Here is a 19,661-nt window from a genome sequence, read left to right as displayed (position 1 = left end):
TTTACTTATGAAAATAATACATTCGAAGCATATGAGAAATACATCAAATATATTGAGGAGTGAAAATGGAACCCCTAAATAAACTAGTATGAAATACCGCAAGCCCCCTCCCTCAAAAAATAAAAAAGAGAATAATACATTCTACCAGGTACTATATTTATTTGGACATACGTATGGTTAGAAAAGATAGAAAACATTTGCTATGCCTAAAACTCGATTCTAAATGGTTCCCCACCTATAGATTTCTGATGAAGGAACCTGCATTTTGAAGAGACATCACTGTGTCTCTGCCACTTGGCATTATCAATTGCCTGGTCATAGTTTATTAGACCTCTGTTGGACACTTACCCACTAAAGACAACATAGTTTCATCAAAAATCTGTGAATTATTTGTTGTAAAAGATCTAACCAAACAGTGATGATGTTTAGCTGAGCATATAATCAAATTCTTTCAGGAATCTGAGTTGCGGGATATGCTTATTCATTCAGTTAGGTACAGGAGCTGGAATTTAAAATAATCACATATAGAAGCTATGAAATGCTAGGGTCTAGGAGGAATACTGTCATAGAATGACTCACTTTTCAAAGTAAAACAGAACCACTGATTGTTAAAGCATGAAAAGCACGAAGTGATTCCAGCAGCAAGTAGGAGTCACTTAGTTACACAATGGCCAGAGATTGAGCAGCTATGTCTCCTGAAAAGGTGACAGGACAAGCCCATCTTGAGGGTCACTGAATCCTTCATGAAACATGCTATGTGCAAGGCTCTAGGGGATCCATCTTCTTGGCTATTCCTAAAATTCCATGAGATGTTTTTCTGCCTTACTATCAAATTAGTCTTACTACAAACATGTTACTTATGGTAGCTGGACTGAGTTGCTGTTCTACCCTATTGAACTGAACTCCACCTGGGGGCCTGAATCACGTTTAATTTATCTTTATAGACACCTCATTTAGACAGAGTACCCCTGCTGCCAAAGTGGCAGTTCGAGAGAGTAAACAAAATTGGTTGATGAATTATTTGACATAATGACATATTACTAGGAGGACACCCTCTCTCATTCTGATCATATGAGAAAGACATACATTTCTAATGAAATTCAGAATCAAGAGAGTTTGCCTTATATTTGAGACTTTCTTTGGGAAGTCAGCCCTTTGAGTTCATTGGAGGTGACTTTAAACTCTAAGTGGGGTTACTTAAAGAGATTAGTTTGTTACCAACAGATTCTGAATAAATTTCAGCTTTCCTTATTTTAAAAATGATACTCATTAGCGTCATTCTATCTGTATCTTATTTAATCCTTGTAATAATCCTGAGGCATTAGAATCCTTTTCCACCATATCAAGACGAAACCCTGGCACAGACAGAGTAGAAACAACAATGGACTAAAAGGATAGCAGAGTGCACAGTAGGGTACTTAACCATGCCTGAGATGTTGCGTCCATTGTGCTGGTCTTCGGCAAAGCCCATGAATGGAACGCACAGAGCACAATTCCTCATCGGAGCCTTGAACCTCTCACTTTATTTTTCCTTGCATGTTGCTTCCTGAAGTGTGTGTGTGTATGTGTGTGTATTTCTTCAGCTCATTCCCTTTTTCTTTGGCTTCTTTTTTCAGTCCTACACTCAAGCTGCAAAGGACCACAAGTTATATATGAATTGATTTACCCCCACCCCCCCCTTTTTTTTTTTTTTTTTTTTTGAGATGGAGTCTCGCTCTGCCGCCCAGGCTGGAGTGCAGTGGCCGGATCTCAGCTCACCGCAAGCTCCGCCTCCCGGGTTTACGCCATTCTCCTGCCTCAGCCTCCCGAGTAGCTGGGACTACAGGCGCCCACCACCTCGCCCGGCTAGTTTTTTTGTATTTTTTAGTAGAGACGGGGTTTCACTGTGTTAGCCAGGATGGTCTCGATCTCCTGACCTCATGATCCGCCCGTCTCGACCTCCCAAAGTGCTGAGATTACAGGCTTGAGCCACGGCGCCCGGCCGATTTACCCTTTTTAATCCATCCTTCCCAGTCCAGTTTCAGCCAGGCAAAAGTTAAAGTGGCTGGTTCCGCTCCTGGGCCTGTCACATCTGGGGTACCTTGAGATACTTCATGGGCATAGTCTTCCAAATGACAGCACCCTGCCCTACTCCACCACTGTGCACAACTTCGCATAGACTCAAATACAGTCTTTAGTTCCCAGGATAGCACAGTGCACTCACTCTAAGGATGCAATTTATTCACTCATACTAATTGCTGCTTAATTCTGCACTCACCCCAGCAGCTAAGACAATTAGTGTTCACAAGCCATAATGTTATGCCATGTTTGGTTTGCAAATAAAGTGACATGCTCATATTTTGAAATGAAGACATTAAATCCAAACTCTTAAAAACTTCGACTTTTACATATTTTACAAATTTTTAAATTTTACATATTTAATGTTAATTTTATCAAGAGAGGTGACATACATACCATATGGTCTCAGGCAAGTCACCTAACTGCTCTGTATGTCAAAGTTATTGAAAGTTAAATTTTACTTTCTTCAAAGGATTATGGTTAAACTCAAATGACATTAGGTCCTTTATAAAAAGATAAAAGATAGTTCGTAATTTTTTTTAAATTATCAATACCTTCTGATGGACAGCACCAATGTGCCTTCAATTGAGGTTTGGAAATTGTGCTTTCACAGTTTTATTTAGACAGCTACAACTTTAAAGTAAAAAGCTTGTATAATAATTAAAAACTGATTGATTTTAAGAAAATAACAGAATTCAGAATCTCCTAGTCACCCACTGATTTAGGGCTAAATAGTTAAATAAATGACCGTGAGTGTCCAATAGTTAATCTTTACACAGTTTCACATTCACGCCTGAAATAAGCAAATTGTACATAGGAGTTCAAAGTTTAGAACCTCACTTAAAAATATGTTGAGAAAGTGTGTAGTTTTTCATTAATAAAGAAAACAGGAAAAACAATATGCATATTCAGCAAGATTCTTTAGGCATATCATTGAGAAATGGGTAACATTACTGTGTTACAAGTGTATATTTCATATCTAGGATATGAATTACTTTCTGAACACATTAATGAAATCAATACATTTGTTTCAGTGTTACTATTAAATAACACCCCATTGGCCTCAAAATAAAAGCAGAAGGGAAAAAAGAAAATCTAGTATATTTTTTTCAATTGTATCAACTTTCTCTTCTTAGGTTTCATAAAATGAAAGGGGAAGAAACTCTGTTCAAGAATAGGCATTTTCACTTCTCTAAATAAATATTTAGTATGACTACTAGCGGCATAAGACAATTAAAGTTACCAGAAAACAGTAGACTTAAAATCTGTTTAAGAATATCTTTCCCTCATCTGGAGTTTGACCTAATCTTGCCGTTTAAACTCAAATAAGAACAGGACTAACTTTGGTTTGTCAAATGTAACCACATTCAGAGCACTATGGACATCAGTTATTTTCCATTACCTTGGTAAAGATCTCTTCATTTAACCCATTTCTAAAGGTGGGGCCTTTAGGAAGTTCATACCAGTTTTATTTACAAAAATAATATGAAAAAAAAAGAAGAGAGCAGCAGGAAAAAAAAAAAAAACAACTCTAAAAGACTATGACAAGGATTCTAGCTAACAGAAGTTTCATTTGGAAAAAACATGGAGTAAACATTAGGGTAGAGAGTTTTTATCAGCGCCTCAAGCTTACCAGCTAGGATTCCAATGGGGTGCTTGGCTCCCAGAATCTGTCCAGGAAGCTCTCAAGAATTCCTTGCAAATGTACAGGCCAGATCTTAGAGTAAGAAATTCAAAGAACTGCTCAGACTCCACCCAGTGGAGAATTTATAAACATACTTGTACTTTACTTCCTCTCCCCTAACCAATCTGTAATCTCCAGCCACTGTCAGAAATTTAAGCAACGTGTGCTCCTGCCCCCCATCTCAAATGACAGAGCCTCCAGTGAGGGCTTCTTTCCAGAAGCAGCTTTGCTCTTTAAACTCAGGTAAATATGCACTTGTCCTTTAACGATATAAATCTCTGACCCCTGAACTGATGAGTTTGTCCTAGAGCTAAATTCCAAATTTTGCCTTAATTCTTCAGTTTGAGCTCTGGATTTTTGAGACAGTACCCTCCGTTAAATACACTGAGAATTTTCAGTCTGATGGCCGAATCTATGACATTTAATGGGTAAACTTTTTAGTCAACAATTTAAAATAGGCTCTCAATTCCAGAATACATTCTATTGCCTAACATGTGAATTAAAAAAAAAAAAAAAAAAAACTCCTAGGTAATAAATCTGGACAGTTAACAAGACAATCAAGGAAGAAAGAAAATCTGAAGATTCAAGTGGAAACTAGCCTGGCAAACTTCATTAATGCAAATTGTTCATTTAAGTCTGTGAATTGTCTTTTGTTCTACTTTGACTACCTCTTTAGGCTTGTTCCTGAGCTTGCGTCTTTTGATGAATATCCTTGTAGTTATAAAAACTAAGAGCAAAGACTTTCGATATTTGGACTAAGGATGAAGACTGTGCCCAAATAATTGAATGACTTATGCACACCTATGCTTTGTTTAGCAACCCACAACAAATCAAGTAAAGTGTCATTTAATCATTTCTATCAAGTGTTCATTGTATAACCCTGAGCAATTCACTTAACCCTTGTAGAGGCTCAGTCTCCTATTTATCAAATGAACTTCTTCCCAAGATTATTGAGATGATAAAACCATGCAGGTAGAAAGCCATAGGTACCATGACACTTAAGTCAAAAGTGACATATTGTCTTTTTTTTTAATCTTAAGAAACAAGACAGAAAGTACTACTCTCCAGTTTCCAAGAGAGGCAGATAAAGTGCATGAAATTACTTTAATAGGAGTAATTAACCAGGGAAAAGAAAATATATTTCACTTCATCAATCCTATCCTTGCAATAATCCTATAAAGTAAGTAGTCCACCAATTGATTGACTTAGAAGAGTAAAAATTTGAATCCATTCAGGAAATTTCAGAAGGTGTAATTTTTTTGCATCTGTTCTGTGGTGTATGCCTTATGCTGTAAACACTTTGGAAGATTACCAGGCTCTAATGTATGGGGAATGAACCAGAGGGCGGATCTGTGTCATTTTTGTGTCACTCTTTTAAAAGATTGACTATAGATTTAGAGAGACAGATACGGACATCGAGGTTTTGTTTTCACAAGATCTTGCTTCTTCTAAAATCTTACAATAATATGATTAAAAATTTCATCAAAATATTATCTTAAAAACTACTGTTTAACTCTGTCACCTTTAAAGAACTTGCTTGGAGGTCTAAGCTATACTTCTATTTCTTATGTTTTACAAATTTCTTTCTTTCTTTAAATTTGTTACATTTGAGGAATAAAAATAAAATCCTAAGCCCCTAGACTAATTGAACGGACACACTCTTGGCCAAGGGGACCCCAGAGTAAACTTGAAAACTTAGTTTTTGGCCATGACAGGATAGGAAGTGGAACACATACCTCCTCCATCACTAACTATGATTGGACTTTCTGCCCTATGGCTAAACAGAAACCAGTCATTTCAAAAGACTCCACCAATGACATCAACCATCACCTGATGTTATCCCTCCATTTTGTGGTTTGGAACAAAAAAAGAGTACTGATGATGGAGCGTTTCTGGCTAGTCTATGGAGAATGTGCAGTAAAGGCTTTCATGTCCTCTGCTTCACACTGGGCTGAAAACTGCCCCCTCAGATTGTATTTATGCTGTCATTTTTTGAACACGGGTCCCATGGAGAGGCATGAAACTCCATTGTGTATGCGCACATTTCTCCTTTCATAAATATTCATGGCTCCCTCTATAGCTTATTGAATATGTATATTCAGCTACCCTGCTCAACACAAATTTCTGTTTCCTTTGCCCCTCCCTCAAAATGTCTATTTCCAGCTTCTGACCAGAGGCTACACTTTTCACAGGTCAGAATTGCCACCCTGCAGGCTGCAACCCTTTATGTGAAATGAAGCTCTCCTTTCCAAATGTACAAACCTGTCATTCTTCAGTTGACACCTTCATTCATTCAAGAAAAGTATTAAGCATATTCTTTGTACCAAGCACAAAGTGAAATGCCAGGGATGTAATGGGGAGCAAAACTTGTATAATAACATAGGCCCCTAAATACAGAAGGGAATTGTGAGAGAACAAGTCATGTGGGGTCGGGGGTGAAAGCAAGACCCACTGCAGAGCCAGCAGTGGAGGTTAAACAGAGAACAGTGTGAGCTACCATTCCTTCCTTTTGGAAACAGAAAGAAAAAAAGTGTTGCCAGAATAAGCTGTTGTATAATTCCCAGTTGTCTATTAATTTCCAGGTATGCCATCCTGCTGATAACATGATATGTTTCTGAGAGGAAAAGACTGATTTTATCCTCCTTAGAGCTCTGCCTATGTATGGAGCTAAATAAATATCTATTAAATTGGTTAATTTGTTTTATTTTTTTAAATTAAGATTTAGTTTATTTTATAAAAATTGATTATTGGAAATATGGGGAAGTTTTTACCTCTCAAAAGGTAATCTTGAACTATGAACTTTATTCTTATTCTTCAGGGCCTTTTTGCCATAGTTAGGCCAGTACCTAGCATTTAGTAGACTAAAATGGGTGCTTGCTGGATCATTACCCAAATTAAATTCAGAGCAGCAAACTCTTTCTTTAAGAATCCACGGCTGTACTATCAGTCTGATCATAACACTCTAATGCTGGGTGCTCAGTATGTGAAATGAGCAACGAGATTAAAGACAGGGACAAGTTAGGAAAGAACTAATAAAAAAAAAAACTGCAGTCTCAAACTTGGGTAAACAGAAAATTTCACAATACACTCTCTTTCTTAGTTAAATAAAAATGCAGAGCTCACATGTGACTTCTTAGGAGGAAAATTTACTCTGAGTCATTCATCATTGGAACTCTTCTTTCTTCTTTACACAGGGTGTTGGGAAGTTCCCAGATGGGAGGGGCCAATTAGCTTCCTTCTCTCTGCCCTCCTGCCTCTCCTTTCCCCTCACCTCATGTATCCCAGGGCCCTGCACACCCAATCACTCTTTCCAAACTTCCCCTTGGGGATAACCAATATGACATAACAAAAACTTTCTCAAATGCTAGGTCAGGAGATTTGCCTTAAGCAATTTCTGCCAAGGAACATAGCATCTTCTCTATATGGGGAGGGGAAAGTATAAAAAACAGAGCACACACAAACTTCTCTCTCCTTTCTTCTTCCCCCTTCCCTTATCTGCCCTTCCTTCCCCTCTCCTTCCTTTCCTGCTGCCCCCTCCTCTTTCCCTCCTCTGGCCATCTCTCCTCTTTCTCCAATGTCCTCCTTTTGCCTTCCCTTCCTCTCTTTCTCTCTCTCCTTTTCTTTTTTCCCTTTTCTCTCTTCCCTCCACTGCACTCTCATTTCCTCCCCCATTCTCTCCTTTCTTTTCCCTCTCCCTCACTTTTACAACTGGGAAGGCAAAGCAAATTCATATGCTAATAAATCACTAGGCTATATTTAGACAATCCACTTTTTTCCTTCCCGTGAGGTACATAGTCTCGTTATTAGAAAAATTTCTCAGTAATGGGCAGGGACTTTCCTACCCTCTATATGTTGTATTTTCAGTTTTTCAGAGGAAAATGCAAGGGTTCATTATAAGCAAATGACATTTTGCCAGTTGGTGATTAAAATTTATTTAGAATCTAAAATTCCTATAACCCATTCCCTTTTTCCTAGATCAGAACTTTCCCCTCACTGTTAAATTCACAAAGGTATAGAAGCCAATCTAAATCGTGTGCTGTACCAGGGGAACTTTAGTAGTTTTCTGTTATATGTGTTTGCAGGTCAATTTGCTCAATTGTCTGATTGTTTACATGAGGAATTTCTGAGGTTCCTGTAAAACATGAAAAACCCAAAGTGAGTTGAGTCATATTGACATCACTGACCGCATAACAACATCATTGATGTCATGATGACTCTGTAAAATGGGAACAGGCATTACAAAATCTCCATCTAAAGACAAAGCTTTCATATACCAGGGTTTTTTTTTTTTTCCTATAGTACAAGGTACAATGTACATGCCCTCCTTTACCATAACAACTCACAACAGACATTTTTTTTTCTTAATATTAAAAATGACTATCAACAGGGGTAGTATAAAGCTGATGTTTGGAGATGTCACTTCAAGATCCTCTTCTGGGATTTGTCCTTTCTTCCTATGTTTGTCTGGCAAAGTGTTTTCTAGTGTCACTAATAAATGCTGTAAAAGTTCTCATTTTGGAAGTGTCCAGTATCCGTCCACCATTTTGCCAGTCGTTTGAAACTTCTCATAGCTTATAGTATGACAGACACCAAAATATAGCAAATTCCTAAATTGTCTAACCCCACATTGCAGGCAGGGGAAAAGAGTTCACTAGACCAGGATCTGAAGAATGGTGCAGTATGTCCCCAAAAACCAAAGAAAAGTGCTACTAAGGGGCTCTGAATCTAGACAAGGAAGACGCAGATTATTAGATAAGAGGATGAACTAGCAAGAAACAGAAAAGGACAAATGCGTTTGAAGTTTCAACTTGTATTCATGTAAGAAAATAGTATCCTCTATAGAAATATTTTTGTAATTTAGAGGAAAAATATAATTAGTTAGCAAAAGGCAAATTTTCAAAACCAATCAAATAAGAGAAACAGTTGAAGAAAACAATTCCTTTAGAGGAGATTAAAAATGCGTTTAAAGAGATATTGTATAAAAGGAAACATCTCCATTGCCAGGAAGTACAGAAAAAAAATAGAAGGCACACATTACATTTGAAAAGTTTTGCATATGAATTCTAGCACAGCATTAAAGACTAGGAGAGTCTCATGTTATTCAAACTATTCCAGATCATACAAAAAGATGAGCTTTCCTATTCATTTTCTGAAGTTATGCTAATTTCAGTTCCAAAACTTGGTAAGAATAGGAGTGTAAGCTGCAAAATACTGTTTCAATTAAAAAAAAAAGTTGATAAGGAATTGTATCACATGTATTTTCATCAGAGCTAATTATTATTATTTATTTCAGATAAACAGGTTTTATTTTCACCTTGAAAGATTCTAGCTTTTTTTTTTTTTTTGAGACAGAGTCTCGCTCAGTTGTCCAGGCTGGAGTGCAGTGGCGCAATCTCACTGCAAGCTCTGCCTCCCAAGTTCACACCATTCTCTCTCCTCAGCCTCCTGAGCAACTGGGACTACAAGTGCCCACCACCCTGCCCAGCTAATTTTGTTTTTGTATTTTTAGTAGAGATGGGGTTTCACTGTGTTAGCCAGGATGGTCTCGATCTCCTGACCTCGTGATCAGCCCGCCTTGGCCTCCCAAAGTGGAAAGAGTCTATACTTAAATTGTTTTGTAAAAAGATTATACAAAGTTTAAATAATCCTGCAAACATACAAAGTAAACAACCAAGTATATGTGCAATAGCTTTGAGCAATATCACTTATAATTACATAACAGTAATAATTCTTTTTATTCAGGATATACTAATACTGTCTAAAATAAATTACAGCTTTTCCCTACTACATTGTTTTACCATATTTTGTTGTTTTACATGGTGTTTAACTGTATTTTCCTTTTTCAGCTTATTGCCAATTAAAAAATGTTTATTCTTTTATATAGATTTTATTCTATTCCATTGTGCAATTTTAGGTTCATAGCAAAACTGTGAAGAAAGTACAGTGAGATCCCTGTATCCTCTTACCCTCAACTTATTTATTTATGTTTTCTTTTTCTTTTTGAGACAAGGACTCATTCTGCTGCCCAGGCTAGAATGCAGTGGTGTAATCATGGCTCACTGCAACCTCTACCTCCTGGGCTCGAGTGATCCTCCCATCTGAACCTCCCCAACTAGCTGGAATCACAGGTGCGCACCACCACTACAAACAATAATTTTTGTATTGTTTGTAGAGACAGATTTTCACCACGTTGCCCAGGCTAATCTCAAACTCCTGAACTCGAGTGATCTGCCCACCTTGGCCTCCCAAAGTGCCAGGATTACAGATATGAGACACTGTGTTGTCCCCTTATTTTTTTTAACATTTTTCTTTCCAATCAAGTTGCTTGTCTCTTCCACTTTTGCCCAATTTGTTTCTTATATTTTCTTTGTATTATTTCAATATTGATTCATTTTAACTCTTTTTTATTCCTTTTATTTCTTTCCCTAGTTTATTTCATAACTCACCTTTACGCTTATTTCTACTTTACTGATGTCAGTATTAATTATTTTAAATTGTTTTCTGTTACACAGTTTTACCTTTTTCTTGTATTATGCTATTTATTCCTTATTTTTACTCAACTTCTTAGTTTCTTGCATTCTGTTCTTTCACTTTATCTCATTGGTTTAATTTCATAATTCTAATTATTTCCTGGTTATTTTAACATTCATTATTAAGAAATTGTTATTGTTTTTAATTTTAAAAATGGTCTTTGTATGGTATATGAAAAACAATTCAGTATGGATGGCCCCAAGGACAAAGAGTCTGTACCATGGAAAGCTGGCCTTGCAGTTTTCTATCAAACTTCCCAGGAACAGCAGTTTGCAACCTCCTCTTTGCCGAAACACACCAAAGGGAGCAGGATCATTGACTCTCAGTAGTTCTCAGCTGTGATGCAGTAAAGCATTTCAAAACCTCTAGCTGAATGCTAAGACAAAGGAAACATAACTTTGGTTCATATTCCTGTTGCATTATTTGTAGTAGAACATTTTATATCCTGAGTAATATCAGTTCTATTTGTTAGAAATATTTTCTTCCAACTTATAAATGTTATGCTAAGTTAAACTGTTTCTTCACTGTAACTGCAGGCCTCTCATTCTGCAAAGGCCGAAGGATCTCCCCCTGCATTCCTTTCATGGGCATCTCTAGCTACTTGGCCCCATGGACACTTCAGGCTCTTCAGTGGCTTCAGAGATCCCTAGTTTCCAGGTTTGATGATCTTGCCTCATTCCTAAACTTCCTGAATAAAGACAAAAGACAAATGACAAACTGGGAAAAAGTACTGGAATATATAGTGTATACATCAGTTAATGTTCTTAATAGATAAAACTATTATTATTTATTTTCATTTTACTCAATAAAATATTCTCATTTGTTCATGTTATACTTTTTTCCATGAATTTAATTGTTATCTTAACATAGGAAAATCTGTTTTTGTTGATATTTTTCTTGTATATTTTCTTTGATTTCCTCTTTTTCAACATCTTTTGTGTCATTTTATTTAGTTTTTTTAAAGGCACATACATAAATAAATATCTACATACCACTTTACATTTATATCGATTCTGCCACTGTGTTTCAGCCTGTGCAACAGAACAAGACCCTGTCTCTATGAACAACAAAACAAAACAAAACAAACAAAAAACAATTCCTCTCATACAGGACCCTTGTAGCTTCATTGTGCTTGAGAAACGGACCTTTGGACTCACTGCACTGACACAGGCTGAATGCAATAGTAGGTTAATGTCTTACTGACACTAACAAGTAGCTAAGCAGGATACTCTAGATTTTTCATTAATGAAAAGACATGAATATAGAGCAAAAAAAATAATCAGCAAGAAGACATAGGCAAAAGAAATTGCTTTCTAATTTTCTCTTACCCATGACTTTTCACAAAAACATAGAATCATAAATTCTACTGGGTTTTTAACAGAAAACATGGAGTCTTCACTTTGACCAATGACTGTCTACTCCTTCCTTCTATAGCATTCCCCCTCCCGCTGCATGTCTCAGTCTAACTGGTCATTGATAGTGGCAGGAGACAGACAAATTCCTAGGCAGACAGGGTTGGGTTCCTGGTGAAACCCAGCCTTCAAATCAAAGACAATTTAAAGCCTGAAAACCGAGCTGCTAGCTCCAGATAGAGTCTACGACTGGAGTAAGAACTTCTATTCCTGTTTGCCCACTTTTTCCCTGATTGGTCCTTTCTGAATAATACTTTTTTTTTTTTTTTTTTGAGACGACATCTCACTCTGTTGCCCAGGCTGGAGTTTAATGGTGTGGTCTTGGCTCACTGCATCCTCCACCTCCCGGGTTCAAGTGATTCTCCTGCCTCAGCCTCCCGAAGAGCTGGGATTACAGGTGTGCCACCATACACGGATAATTTTGTATTTTTAGCCAAGATGTGGTTTCACCATGTTGGTCAGGCTGGTCTTGAACTCCTCACCTCAGGTGATCCACCTGCCTTGGCCCCTCAAAGTGCTGGGATTACAGACATGATGAATAAAGCTTTTTATCCAATCAAATGTTGCCTTTTCCAAGGCTACCTACAACCTGTGCCTCCTCATTCCAAACCTATAAAAACACCTGACTCAGCCACACAGACAGCTACCTGCTTTCTGGCCCCTTCTCACACAGTGGGCTACACACTTTGGGTCCTCTCTTGCTGTCGAGAGCTTTTCTGTTGTTCAATAAAATGATTCTCTGCCTTGCTCACTCTCCAGTGTCTGTATACCTCATTCTTCTTGGTTGCAGAACAAGAACCCAGAACCTGCTGAATAATGGGAGCAAAAAAAATTTATAACATATTCCTGACCAGCTCACCAAGCTGCAGGGGGCGAGGATGACAGGAGCTGTGACCCTTCTGGGGGCTCAGACCTTGGGACTCTCTGAGCCAGAGCTGTAATGCACCACTGTTCACTAAGCCACAGGCAGCAGGAATGAATGAGTTATAATACATCCCCACTCACTGAGCTGCAAGCAGCAGGAAGGAGAAAGAGAGTTGTGGCATTTCCTGGTGTCTCAGACCTCAGGACTCCACTAGCAGAAGCTGTGACACCCAGTTGGTTCCCTGCACTTGCTTGCATTTCTGAGTTTTCCAGCACCACTGTGTTCCCCCTTGTCTGAAGGCCCACACCCAGCTGTGGAAGCCACTTTGGGCACATCTGGTCCCACTATGGGCTGCGTGCAGAGCTGTGGTGATCATGGAATCTGGGAATGAGCCAACAACAGCCTGCCAGGCCAAGGGGGCAGAGCAAGCCCAGAGGGACTGAGCAAAGCCGGGGCAGAGTACCAGCCACTGAGGTTTTCAGCTGGCAAAGCAGCACCAAAAGAATCCCGTGTCATCATCGTGTTACAACTTTCTTTGGACAGTTTCCTAACTTCATTCCCTGTCTCTATATTTCACCTTATAATCAAAACTCTATGTCATCCATAGATCAATTTTTCTAAAATGCAAATGAAATCATGTCTTAAGAAGTTATGTAAAGACCTTTTATAAAATAAATTTTTTTCTATATTATGATTATTTTTTATTGTAGAGATGGGGGTCTCACTATGTTGCCCAGGCTTAAAAGCCTTTCCTATTGATATCTGAAAAGGGTGAAGTTTTAATATGACACACCGGGCCTGTGCCTAGTTCTAGAGTCTCATTTTGAGTGTCTCTTCCCCATGGATGCTATAGTTCAGCAAACTTAAAATTGAACTGTGCCAAACTCTCTCACTCACCTGTTTTTCCTTAAGTGCAGTTACTTATTTTCTTTGCAATATTCTTTTTTGTTTCTCTTTCTTTCTTTCTTTTTTCCCATTCACCACTGATCAGAAGGCAGGAATATTTTCTTTCTTGATTGCCCTTTTTAGGAAATCAACTTGAGTTTCAATCCTAACTTTGTACTCCAGTCAGTTTGTTGTCTCTTTTAAAATGTTTCTGGCTGGGTGTGGTGGCTCATGCCTGTAATCTCAATGTTTTGTGAGGCTGAGGCAGGAAGACTGCTTGAGGCCAGGAGCTCAAGACGAGCCTGGGCAGCAAAGTGAGGCCCCATCTCTGCAAGAAATGTTTAAAAATAAAATAAGATAGAAAACAAGATAGTTACCTCTGAAAGAGGTAACATGCTCTATAAATCAGAAGTATGACTGGAGGTGTGAGGTATCCTGGAGGTATGAGTGGATTTATCTGCCCGGTATGGCCCAATTCTCCTTGCTGTTATTAAAGCAGGAAATCAACATGACTCAAGTTTAGCACCAGGTGACATAGGTTTTATGTGGCAAGATGACTAAGCTAAACCTTATCATCATGTGTGAAGCCAATGGCTGCTGGTCTTTACTTCTGTATCAAACCCGCTGCAATGCTTTATAGTAATGGTTATGTACTTCCTGTACACTGTCTCCTTCAGTGTTATGTCTCTTTCCAATACTCAGAATGGAATGGAGTTTAGGGATTGCTAAATTTTTAAATTTTTTGAGACAGGGTCTCACTCTGTTGCCCAGGCTGGAAGGCAGTAGCACCATCACAGCGCACCTCAGCCTTGACTTCCACATCCCAGTCTCAAGTGATCCTACCTCCTCAGCCCTACAGGCATGTGCTACCGCACCTGGCTAATTTTTATTTTTTTTTGTAGACTTCCTAATTTGCCCAGGCTGGTCTCAAACTGCTGAGATCAAGCAATCCTCCCACCTCAGCCTCCCAAAATATTGGGGCATGAGCCAATATACCTGATCAAGATATTCTTCACTGCACTCCATGGGACCATACCTCCTGCCCAGGGAGAACTCCTTGGCTCACAAAAGAGTACACTCTCCATGCCTAGCTTCTTTTTTAATATTTACTTATTTGTGACAGGTTCAGGGTTTGCTGCCCAGGCTAGAGTGCAGTGGTGCAGTCATGGCTCGGTGGCTCACTGCAGCCTGGACCTGCCTGTCTCAAGCAATCTCCCATCTCAGCCTCCTGAGAAGCTGAGACTACAGGCGCAGGCCACTACGTCTCTCTAATATTTGTGTTTTTATTTGTAGAGATGGGAGTCTCTCTATGTTGCCCAGGCTAGTCTCAAACTCCAGGGCCCAAACATTCCACCTGCCTTGGCCTCCCGAAGTGCTGGGATTACAGACATGAGCCACTGTGTCTGGCCCTACAGTTGGACTTCGCAGGTCTGAAACTTCATTTTATTCAAGAGCTATTCTTAATATAATAGTTTGTGGTTTAAGATTGTGGCTATTAACCTTTATTAAAGACAGAATTTTCTTCTGTTTTCTAAAAAGTCTTTTTTTTTTTTTTTTTCGTATTCTCTTGGCTTTAAAGAGAAGAGTAGTGTAAAAATGGCTAGCCTGCCCCTTTAACTGCAAGTTCCCCTTAAATCTTACTTTTGCTTCCACTGCTTCTGAACCTCCTCTCTGACAAAGGTCTAGTGACTTCCTAATTGACAAATCAAAAACTGCCTTCCCTGCTGACAGCCTCTACACTGAAAGTTCTGGTTCCTATCACTTCTTTTATAGTGCAAATCTCAGTTAATTTCTATTCTCATTCTCCTTTGTCTCCTCTCTTCTCTTTCAATCTCACTCTACAATCTTTTCCTTGGGTTACTAAGGAGAAACATATCCCTTTATTTTTATACTTGTAGCAGTTTTTGTACTGCTCTTAATAACCCTTAGCACAGGCTAAGTTCTCACTTTACCTGTACACATGATTACCGCTGTCGTTTGTTTGTATGTATTGCTCCAAAATTCATATGATGGAACTTAACCCCCTAGGTGGTGGTATTAAGAGGTGGGGTGCTTCGGAGGTCATTAGGCTATGAGAATTCTGTCCTCAGGGATAAGATAAATGCTCTTTTAAAAAATGCATCATAGAACTGCCTCTCTGCTCCCATGCCTTTTACCATATGAGGAAGCTAGACTGCATTCTCTCCGAGGAATGAGCCTTTTCTTTTCTATTCTCCTTCTACCATGTGAGGACACAGCTTTACCTCCTTCTCCAGAGGATGCAACAATAAGGCACCATCTTGGAAGCAGAAAGCAGTCCTCACCAGACACCAAATCTGCCAGCATCTTTGATCTTGGATTTCCCAGACTCCAGAACTGTGAGAAATAAGGTTTTATTTTTTTATAAATGAGCCAGTCTAAGGTGTTTTGTTACAGCAACACAAACAGACCAAGACAATTACCTTTTTTACCAGAATATTTGTTACTTGAGCATGAAGTTTTATCTTTTTTTACTGCCTTTTACGTAGGAGGTAATCAAATGTTTCCTGAATTCAGGTTATTAAATTATATAATGAATTAGATATATTGCCACTGTGTTGTCTCTTTTCACCAAAATCTACTAATAAATAGTTATGTTAAGAAATTAAATATATTGCCAGGCGCGGTGGCTCACGCTGTAATCCCAGCACTTTGGGAAGCTGAGGTGGGCAGATCACAAGGTCAGAAGTTCAAGACCAGCCTGGCCAAGAGACCAGCCTGACCAATATGGTAAAACCCCATCTCTACTAAAAATACAAAAGTTAGCTAGGCGTGGTGGCGGGTGCCTGTAATCCTAACTACTTGGGAGGCTGAGGCAGGAGAATTGCTTGAACCCGGGAGGCAGAGGTTGCAGTGAGCCAGGATAGCGCCATTGCACTCCAGCCTGGGTGATGGAGTGAGACTCCGGCTCAAAAAAAAAAAATAAATAAAATAAAAAAAAATAAATAAATTATATTAAAGTGTCACAAATTAAAATCAACACCAAAAATAAAAGCATTATGACAATGGATTAGAAAATTTAAAAACAATAAAACCAAAAAAACAAGAACAATATGCCTGAGTATCAGTTTATCGTCTAGATCTAGCATGAGTTTAACTCTTAGCACGAGTAGCCATAAATTAAGTGGACAAAGAGAAAGCTATTCCACACAAACAATATTTTTAACAGGTTAAGTTTAAAATCCTTTAATATGCAAGGACTTATTTTTGGTTTCAAATAGAAAAGCATGTTGAAATATGATGTTTTTTAGTCATTGGTCAGAAAATTTATTTTAGTCTAATTTTCACTAACAAAATTTTACAAGTAAAACATGACAGAGGTATGCAATTTTGATTAAAGATTTAAAAAATCTACCAGAATAAAACAAACTTTTTTTTAAAGAAGCCATCACATTAAAGAAACCATCACATTAGACCCGGTGCAGTGGCTCACGTCAGTAATCCCAGCACTTTGGGAGGCCAAGGTGGTCAGATCACTTGAGGCCAGGAGTTCGAGACTAGCCTGGCCAACATGGTGAAATCCTGTCTCTACTAAAAATACAAAAATTACCCAAATGTGGTAGGGTGCGCCTGTAATCCCAGCTACTCAGATGGCTGAGGCACAAGAATCACTTGAAACCGGGTGGCGGGGTTGCAGTGAGCAAAGAATGTACCACAGGACTCCAGGCTGGGTGATAGAGTGATTATTCTATCTCAGAAAAAAAAAAAAAAAAAAAAAAAAGCCATCACATTAACAAGAATGCCCCCCGGTATTATGAAACTCTAGCTGTAGAAGCATAACGAAGAGGAAATGCTTTACCAGCATTTCTTTCCTCATTGTCACATCCCACAGCCTACTCTCTCAAAAATGAAGTTGCTTCTGTGACGAGCAATCTCAGGGATGGTAGGAGAAACATATACACACACATACCCGCAGAGAGTTATAACTAATCCTTTCCACTGCATGTCCACAAAAAAGTCTGTGTTTACATTTTCAACTACAGATCATATGAAAAGCTTATTCTTTGCAACTCTGTCTCTTAGCTTAACTGTTGACCCAAAGTCTTTGTTTATCAAATGAATCCAACTTGTGTTGTATGAGATATCCCTATTGTGTCTATTATTCTTTCTTCTTGTGCTCTCTGTCTTGAATACAGTACAATTACAGTACAGAACAATAAAAGAGACACTTTCCTTTATATTTGCGAGAATACAGCCTATTGACATATGGCTTACAAAACAATTATGAGTACACTTACAATGCTCATTGAATTAAGAGGGTTAGCTCAGTTTGGAAAACTCTAACATATGTATAATTTCTAAATCTGTAATATCTAGTAATCTACTTGATAAATTAATTGAATTTATGATTAATGTAATAAAAGTCCATAGCTGATCTGAAATCTTCCAAGAAAAGTAATTATTTTAAATTTATATTTAGTCTATTAGATCTCCAGAGAACATGATTAGAATTGAGCCCTTCAAAATATTCTGAAATTACATCCTCATGGAATGGCAAGAGGTAATAATTGTTCTGCTTGGGGAAGTCAGAGAGGGTTCCAGAGCAGAGTATACACACATGAACCTAGTCCTCTCATTTGCTTACTGTAGACGTTGCTAATAAAGCTCACACTTCATTCTTTTCCTCTGTTCCTAGATGTGGTCTTTCATTTCCTCAGCAGAATACTCCTGGCATGAACTTTAAGGAATGGAATGTTGTCTACCATTCCTTGGTAGAATAAGGTCTACCAACCTCGGCTGAGTGTACACAATCCTAGGAAAATGTGCATCTTGGACTAATCTGATTTAGTAAGTGAATATAAAATGCTTCCCAGGACACCTTGCTAGTAAAGACTCCAACTAAGATTAGAGGATGAATTAACAGAACCAAGAATGGACATTGGAGTGGGAATTTACCCACTAGCAATCTACTTTAATGATTATTTACTGCTGGAAAGAATGTAGAAAAGTAGGAATTCCACTTTGCACTCTGTTCCAGTACAGCTATTATAAATAGCTTTATGCAGTTTATTGACATGAAATAGGAACATACCCAATGTCCCAGCAATTTTACTCCTGGGTATATATCTATTGCTTTTTCCCACATCAGTTATTTAAAGTGTCTCACCAGACCTCCTTGAGACTTTTAAGACTTTTTGCACCAACCTAATATCTAAAGAATGCAGGCAAGCATTGGACATCCAAGAAATACCTACAGCATGAGCTCTTCAGGGTCTTATCTTTGAGCTCTAGGACTGAGCTGAGTCTCCGATTCAAATTTCCAGGATCTGTGCTAGGAATTTTGTCTTTGGAAGAGCTCCCCTCAAAAGCTCTCAGTACCTCTTTAAATAGTAAAATCAGGCTTATCCAATGGGTTAAGACAGTCATCAATAAAGAAGCTAACTTTGGGCTTGGCGTGGTAATGCATTCCTGTAATGCCAACACTTTGCGAGGCCAAGGCAGGCAGATTGCTTGAGTCCAGGAATTCAAGACAAGCCTGGGTAACACTGCAAAACCCCATCTCTACAAAAACTAAAAAAATTAGCTAGGCATTGTGGTGCATGCCCGTAGTCTCAGCTAGTCCAGAGGTGGACGGATTGCTTGAGCCTGAGAGGTCGAGGTTGCAGTGAGCTGAGATCCTGCCCCTGCACTCCAGCCTGGGTGACAGAGTGAAAGGAAGCCAACTTTGGGTGTCTAGAAAAGTTTCAAATCCTGAACAGAATATCATGAATTCCATTGCCCTTTCCTTAGCAAAGGGTCAAAAACCAGACTTCTAGGCACCTCCAGAGATACAGAGAGAGCTCTTCCAGTCTTGCTGGAAATCAGCCCTACCTGTACTGGATCCCGTAGAAACACTTCTTCACTTACAAAGAGAAATGTGGGCTATTGTCCATATAAGCATGCTTTCCATAACAAAGATAATAACTGTTAAATATAAGAAAATGAATAGACACAATATGTGATATGTATATGATGGAATACTATAGAAGAGTAGAAGGAATAATATCTATCTATATCGACAGAGATATCAAAAGTAAAATATTCAGTAAAAACCACAATCATGACATTTTCATGATATGTAGTATATAATGCAATTTTGATCATAAAACATATAAGCATATATTATATATTATTCAAAAATCCCCATGGATATAAGTAATGTCATGGACAGTGGTTTGGGAAGAATGCAGATTATGAAAGAAATAATCAATGCTTATTCTGAGAGAAT

General features: G+C 38.4%; 1 protein-coding gene across 5 annotated transcripts in view; it reads right to left on the bottom strand.

The window, feature by feature from the left end:
* Nucleotides 1–19,661, bottom strand: part of KYNU (kynureninase) — a 181,343-nt gene that overhangs the window by 159,650 nt on the left and 2,032 nt on the right. For 3 of the 5 annotated variants that reach the window (XR_012094178.1, XR_012094179.1, XM_073019653.1), the window contains exon 1: nucleotides 3,692–3,785. The exons of 1 other annotated variant lie outside the window; for it this stretch is intronic. The gene's annotated coding sequence lies outside the window, so the exon portion shown is untranslated. Of the gene's footprint in view, nucleotides 1–3,691; nucleotides 3,808–19,661 lie in introns of those variants that run through there. One more of the 5 variants, XM_007964880.3, reaches the window with a different exon arrangement.

This window comes from Chlorocebus sabaeus, chromosome 10 (genome assembly GCF_047675955.1).
Source record: "Chlorocebus sabaeus isolate Y175 chromosome 10, mChlSab1.0.hap1, whole genome shotgun sequence".
Taxonomy (NCBI): Eukaryota; Metazoa; Chordata; class Mammalia; order Primates; family Cercopithecidae; genus Chlorocebus; species Chlorocebus sabaeus.
Note: the sequence above shows the minus strand (reverse complement) of the source record. Positions and strands in the feature narration are given on the sequence as shown.